We start from the raw sequence: 7,500 nt of genomic DNA on the forward strand, positions 1-7,500 counted from the left end.
TGTTCCTGAAGAACTTTGTCTTCAGTACCTGTATAGTAGATAGAGTACAAGGGATGTGAAAGGCCATGAATGAAATCAAATACTTGTCGGCACATAGGAGTAGGTATCCACGGTCTAGGTCTACCAATACTGAGGTCACAGAGAAGGGTGGCGTTGGAGTCATCGAGAGGGATGTCTTCCCAATGGAGGAATGTGCAGGATGCCCTACATGCTTGGCACTCTGGATCTTTTCGTTGGGGTTCTGCCAAGGTGTTGTAATCTAATCCCATGTTAATGGCGGCCAGTGTGTTTCTTGACAAGGCAGCGGCTACAGGATTAATTTGCCAAGGGATGTGCTGTAGGGTGCAATTGTATTGAGCTACTGCAGAGAGATGTTGGCGTTGGCTGGCGGACCAGGGGCTGGGATGTAGACTGTTGGCGAGCACCACAGACATGTGGTCCGTGCATATCATATAGGCCGTAACGTCTAAGAGGTGGCGTAAGTGACGGACATCCAATTGTACCACCAGCAATTCGCTGTCAAAGGTAGAGCAGCCGGATTCCAGCATGGACAGTTTTCTACTAAAGAAGGCCAATGTGCGGGGCAAGTTGTTGGCCACCTTCTCAAGTACAGCACAAATAGCGACGTCGCTAGCATCGATGGAAAGAAGGAGAGGTGCATGTGGTACGGGGAAACTGAGAACAGCTGCAGTTAATACGGCATTCTTTGTGTTGTAGAAGGTTACTTCTTGAAGGGGACCTCACTTCAGGTCTTTTGGCTTGCCCTTGAGGGAGGCGTAGAAGGGGATAAGAGTAGCGAAAATGACTGGCAGGAAACGGATTAGTTATTTAGAAATATGTCATGTTTTCTGATCTCGTCTTATGTTGTTATATATATATATATATATATATATATATATATATATATATATATAGTAGAGAGAGAGAGAGAGAGAGAGAGAGAGAGAGAGAGAGAGAGAGAGAGAGAGAGAGAGACCTACTGTACTTACAAAATCCTGCATTTTTTTTTGTTTCTATTTTATCTCCAAATATTTTATGAAACGCTCTCTATCCTTTTCTCTCTGTAGTATGGAACATAAGTAAGCCTAATTGGATTTCGAGGGAGAGAAAATCGAAAGGGAGCAGTTTTCACGGGGACTGCGGTTGCTCTCACAATCTTCGCTTCGGATAAGCAACTCAACGTGACAGATAAATGGTGCCTTTGATGCAAACGTCACTCGTGTTCTATCAGTCTGGAAGTTAAAATTCTCATAAACTTCGAATACCTTGGCAACCAAAGATTCTCTCTCTCTCTCTCTCTCTCTCTCTCTCTCTCTCTCTCTCTCTCTCTCTCTCTCTCTCTCTAATACCAAGCCGTTTCCACTGCAGGAGAAATATGTAACAGTTACAGACTTTCCACAACGGTAGTTCCATCTAACACTTGAACAGAAGGCTCTTCTACATTATATGGAGATCCTACGCGAATTGCACGTACTCTTGCTTTTTCTGGATATCAAAGCCTGTTCAAAAACTTATTTCAACCTGTCTATAATTTCTTCCATGGCCTTCCTCTCCTCCTACCTCCGTGCTCTTTCGAACTGTACTCTCTTTTTACCAGCCTATTATTATTATTGTTATTATTACTTGCTAAGCTACAACCTTAGTTGGGAAAGCAGGATGCTATAAGCTCGAGGGCTCCAACAGGAAAATAGCTCAGTGAGGAACAGAAATAAGGAAATAAATAAACTATATAGGCTATAAGAAATGATGAATAACAATATAAAATATCTTAAGATCAGCAACAACGTGTAAATAAAGAGAATCCAAACTCAAGACAGTAGAAGACCACGGTACAGAGGCCATGGCACCACACAAGACCAGAGAACAATGGTCTCACCCTGAAGTGTCCCTCTCCCAGAAGAGTTGCTCACCACAGCTAAAGAGTCCCCTCCACCCTAAGAAGAAGAAAGTACCCACTGAACAATTGCAGTGCAGTAGTTGACCCCTTGAACGAAGAATTGTTTGGTAATCTGTGTTACCAGGTATATGAATACAGAGGGGAATGTGAAAAGAATAAGCCAGACTATTCGATGTATGTGTAGGCTAAGAAAAAGGGAGCTGTAACCAGAGAGAGGGATCCCATTTAGTACTGTCTGGTCAGTCAAAGGACCCAATAACTTTCTAGCGATAGTATCTAAATGGCTGGCTGGTGTCCTGGCTAACCCACTTGCTAAAACACTCTGGTCCATCCTTTTACTTATGCTAATGTTTATACCACTGCTAATTTCCACATTTCCTACCCTGTCAATCCTTCTTGCAATACATACATAGTTTATTTCAACAGCTTCAGTATTTCTTCTCCTATTCGCCTCCAACATAAACATTTCACTTTCATAAATGAGAGTAGTTCAGCCATCCTCCATACATTACTACTTCAGCTTTTCCCAATCATTAGCATGCATGCTATAAGGTTTCTTGTTTATCGAATTCTGAGCTAACAATTAGAAATCTTCAATGTCTGATTTAATGTTTACAGTTATATTTTTCTATAAAATCTTTGAAGTTGATTTGAAGAGAAGAATAATTGATTTTTTCTAAATGTCACTTATGAACCCCACCGACTCCATATTTTGGCAGATATCGTTATCCTATATTAAAAATAATGGTAATTGTTTTGTTCTACCTATCCTGATCAATAATTCAACGAAAATAGAAAAATATGATTATATTCATACTCTATTAAGGACTTTATGTTAGCTTAATTTAGCACTATATCGTTTGATTAATTTCTCTCTCTCTCTCTCTCTCTCTCTCTCTCTCTCTCTCTCTCTCTCTCTCTCTCTCTCTCTCTATCTCTATCTTTTATATATATATATATATATTTATATATATATATGTATGTATATATATAATGCATGTATATACATGTGTATATAGGTCTATATGCTAAAGAACCACAGAGAAAATGAGAATATATAGTGAATCCTGGTGTTGCCACGTGTTAAGGATGAAAGTTTGGGAGAGAGTGAGGAGGGTTTGGGAGGAACCTGTTAGAGGAGAAAGATCGAGAGGGAGACAGAGAATTATAAGGCGAGATATGGTGGAGGATGATATGCAGAGAAGAGGTTTGGCGGAGGAGGATGCCTTTGATAAAAAAACATTGGAGAGAGCGCATCAGGCAACCGACCCCTTAAAGTAGAGATAACAGTGGGAAAGATGATGATTAGTAGCAAAGCTGTAGTAGTCAGAGCCACCCATACTAGGTTGCTTGCTATGAGCGATCAGACTAAAGTCTCCCACTATCACTAATCTGCAGTGGCCAGCGTGGCTATCAAAATGTCCAAACCCTAACCATGACTAAGGACATATCTGAGTCCTTTGTCCTGCAGTGTACTAGAAACGGCTGTATTTGTTGTTATGGTGTATATATATATATATATATATATATATATATATATATATATATATATATATGTGTGTGTGTGAGTGTGTGTGTGTGTTGCATATGTGATTGTGTGTGCGTGTGTGGTTAATACAGGTACACTGTCCGAAAATGAGGAATATATTACATAAGAGATGATACCTCCATCCGTATTTAAAATCAGGCAGTGTTTTAAGTTTTTTGTTTATCTTTTGGAACGTTAGTTTCTCTATTCGTATTTTGCTCTCATAGTCTTCCCTATCTCCTAAGTCCTTCCATCTACACATAACTATTTATTCAGCACTTTACCCTTTTGTTACTCACATTACTACCAAGGAGATGAAAGTTTTGATTTTACCTTTAGAATTAGTTACGTTATCAATACCCATAGAATTATGATGGTTAGATTACCCCCAACTACTTCCTCTCCCAGTGCTGATTTATGTCTCTGGTTCTCGTGTGTATTTATTGGACAAATCAAGTGAAACATTGAGATTTATTGAATAAGGTTGCTTTCTTCAGAAGATTTTTGTTTCAAGGGTTTAAGGTTTAAACGTATTCATGCAATTAGGGTTTTTATATTTCCTGATTCTATAAGTTACTTTTCCAAATTTATATCCCACGTCATTCTCCATATTCTTTATATTGTCAGGTCGTATAAGCAAGTCAAGATTATACACTTTTTCTTATTTCGTTAATTCTAGGCTACCCTAGCAGTGTTCCGAGGACTTCATTGGAATTGGGGAGGGAGTAGATGAGGCTGGATCAAATGGGTCGTCGTTTTCTCCATCGGCAGATGCCGTTTGGACACCTAGTAGATTATACTAAAGGAAGAAGCTTCTTCCTCTTGTTTGTATTTCCAACTTGCAATCAGCATAAAATAATTTGTCTTGTAGATGCTCTTGATTCTCGCTTCCCGTTTCCTCTTTTAATCTTGGTACGGAACTCTCTCTCTCTCTCTCTCTCTCTCTCTCTCTCTCTCTCTCTCTCTCTCTCTCTCACACACGTAACATTTAGATTCAAATTAGTTTTCAGAAAAGTCTCCGACATTTTTCAAAGTCGGAAGCCGGAAAGCTACATGAAAAAGAAGGAATCGAACTCAGAATTTCTGAAAGAAGTATATATGTTAATTTCTCATCCAATTTGAATATTATCCCCCTCAACCAAAGGCTTTCCGGCTTGTTATCTTGCTTCTCTTTAAATTGTTCTGTAATCTGTTTAAAGTATTAAAAGCGTCTCTCTCTCTCTCTCTCTCTCTCTCTCTCTCTCTCTCTCTCTCTCTCTCTCTCTCTCGTTTGAAAGAAATTTGATTATTTCGGCGAAATTAGCTGGGCGCCTCTGGTAAGGGAAAACGCCTCCATAGTAATTGGAGAGAGAGAGAGAGAGAGAGAGAGAGAGAGAGAGAGAGAGAGAGAGAGAGAGAGAGAGAGAATACGGTTTGTGTTTATTGTCCTGCGTTTTATGCAAATATTTTAAATAAGACCTGTTTAAGTAAGGATAATATTTGAACTTAGAAGTTATGCTTATAGAATAAATCGTTCAAATGAGAAATTTAAGTGCAATTGGAATTGAGTCGCTAAAAAAGTAATGTAATAGGCCCATTTTTAAAAAGAAAAGGGGTAGGAATTTATCTAAGTTTGACAAACATATTTAGTTGAATAATGAAATAACATGTCAATACACGGGAAAATACTGACTTTCCTATGCGGCTCCAAGTGTTCTGTAATCCATATTTCTATTCTTATACGCACATACGTATGATTTTTGTGAACCTTTTCCTTTTGGAGCAATATAACTAAAAGAATGTGATATATCTGAAGGAAATCAACGGTAGGACTATGCAAGAAATGAAAAGGCGAAAGTTTTTAAGCCGATACGGCTATTGTGTGAATGACTACAGATCGAAACTAGAAAAGTATGATTTTCGGTTCATAATTCAGTGTCATAAAGAATGAAGGAATTCAACTGTTTAAGTTTGGAAAGACATTGTTGCTAGAACGACATTTTTTAATTATTCAGCATTTTTCATCGTGAATGGTGAAGGTTTGGGACGGGCATCCGAATACTCTGTGGTGGTTTAGGTCAAGTGGAAGACGGAAAGAGAAGGATAAAAAAAAAATTATGAAATTGAGACATGATTTTCACTAACACTTTCTCGTATGCCCTTTCTTCATAACGATCCTTGATGTTACGTAGATATAATGTTTCTCACATCATAGTAACTAGCAAGATAGCAATCACGAATAGAAATTAACTATATGATGGTATTGAAAGGATATTATTTATGTGTTCGCATCAGTTCGTTTTACAAGACCAAGATAAATGTCAGTACCAATTTTTTTTTTTTCCGGCTAATATGGGTTTTCCTAATATGAATAAAACAGAAATGTATTCATTCAATATTTTAAGTTACACAACGGTTACTTTTTCGATCAAATTTTGTTTTTATGAAATATGGCGCAGCATGTCTGATAGCTCATTTTGCTCGTCAAATCTGCTTCATTTTCTGGCGACAGTTTTATGACAGCTTTTTGTAATTAATTTTATTTTACTTATGACAAGTGCAATACTTTTAACTCCAGGTGATTTATTTTTTGTATCTATCTTTCATATTTGTAAAGTGTTCTTTCCACCTGATTTTCTCTTTTAAAATATATGTTTTATATTTTGATATATATATATATATATATATATATATATATATATATATATATATATATATATAATCATTCGTGAACACAATCAGATTAAAATTAAGGAAACACTATAGAAAGGAGGTAGCATCAAATTGATGAAAAGAAGACTTGGAACAGGATGTCAACAGATATCTCCTCTAAATGAGGAAAATGAAAATGTTGTCCACAAAAAAGATGGAGTGATAAAAATTGCAGAGGATTTCTATACAGTGGTATACAATAGTGATATAAGAAATAACTGCACCAATAGAAATAATGAAATCTTTGAGCCGATATCAAACGTAACAGTAGGAGAAGTAAAGAAAGCATTAAATGGCGTGTAAAGAGGCAAACCAGCAGGAGAAGATGGCCTAACAATTGATTGATTAATCGATGGAGGAGATTTCTTAGCAGTAAAACTCGTTGAACTCTTCTCCAAATGTCTGCAAGAATGCTCTATATACCTACAGCTTTGAAAAAACTTTATCTTTTTACTTATTCACAAAAAAGGAGACACACAAAACCTGAAAAATTACCCCCAATAAGTTTACTCTCCGTAATAGATAAGATATATTACAAAGATCATAATCGGTCCAATAGAAATCCAAGTGCACTATACTTAACCTAGAGAGCAAGCAGGCTTAGGAAGTGGGTATTCAACAGCAGACCATACCTATCCATGTAATTAACCAACTAATAGAAAAGTTAACAGAGTATGACAAACCACTATATATGAAATTTATAGAGTATGCGAAAGCTTTTGATTCTGTCAAAACTTCAGCAGTAATTAAAGCCCTTCAAAAATAAAGAATAGAAGAATCTTATGATAGAATACTTGAAGATATCAATACAAGAAGTACAACAATGCTAAAACTACATAAAGTGAGAAAATTTCAATTGAGAAAGGAGTTAGACAGGGAGACATCATTTCTCCTAGATTATTCACAGCTTGCCAAGAAGTAGTTTTAGACTGGGATATGTAAGAATTAATATTAATGGGGAATACCTTAACAACTTAGGATTTGCAGGTGACATAGTGAATCATGGGAGGAATTACAAAAGATGATAGAAGATTTGAATAGAGAAAGCAGAAATGTAGGACTGAAAATGAATATGAGTAAAACTAAGATAATGTTCAATGAAAATGTAGGGAGACAACAGATAAGAGTTATGGACAAGTCCCTAGAGAATGTTAATGAGCATACATACTTGGAAAAGATACTAAGTGTTTCCCCAGGACACGAAACCGAAATTAAAAGAAGGATAAGCATGGATGGAGAGCATTTGATAAACAAAATGAGATTAGGGAATGTAAAATGCCACTTTCTCTAAAAAGAAAAATATTTAATCAGATGATCCTTATGCATCAGAAACTTGGAGCCTTACTAAAGCCTTAGAACATAAACTAATTACAACTCAAAGAGC

This window comes from Palaemon carinicauda, chromosome 1, assembly GCF_036898095.1.
Source record: "Palaemon carinicauda isolate YSFRI2023 chromosome 1, ASM3689809v2, whole genome shotgun sequence".
Classification (NCBI taxonomy): Eukaryota; Metazoa; Arthropoda; class Malacostraca; order Decapoda; family Palaemonidae; genus Palaemon; species Palaemon carinicauda.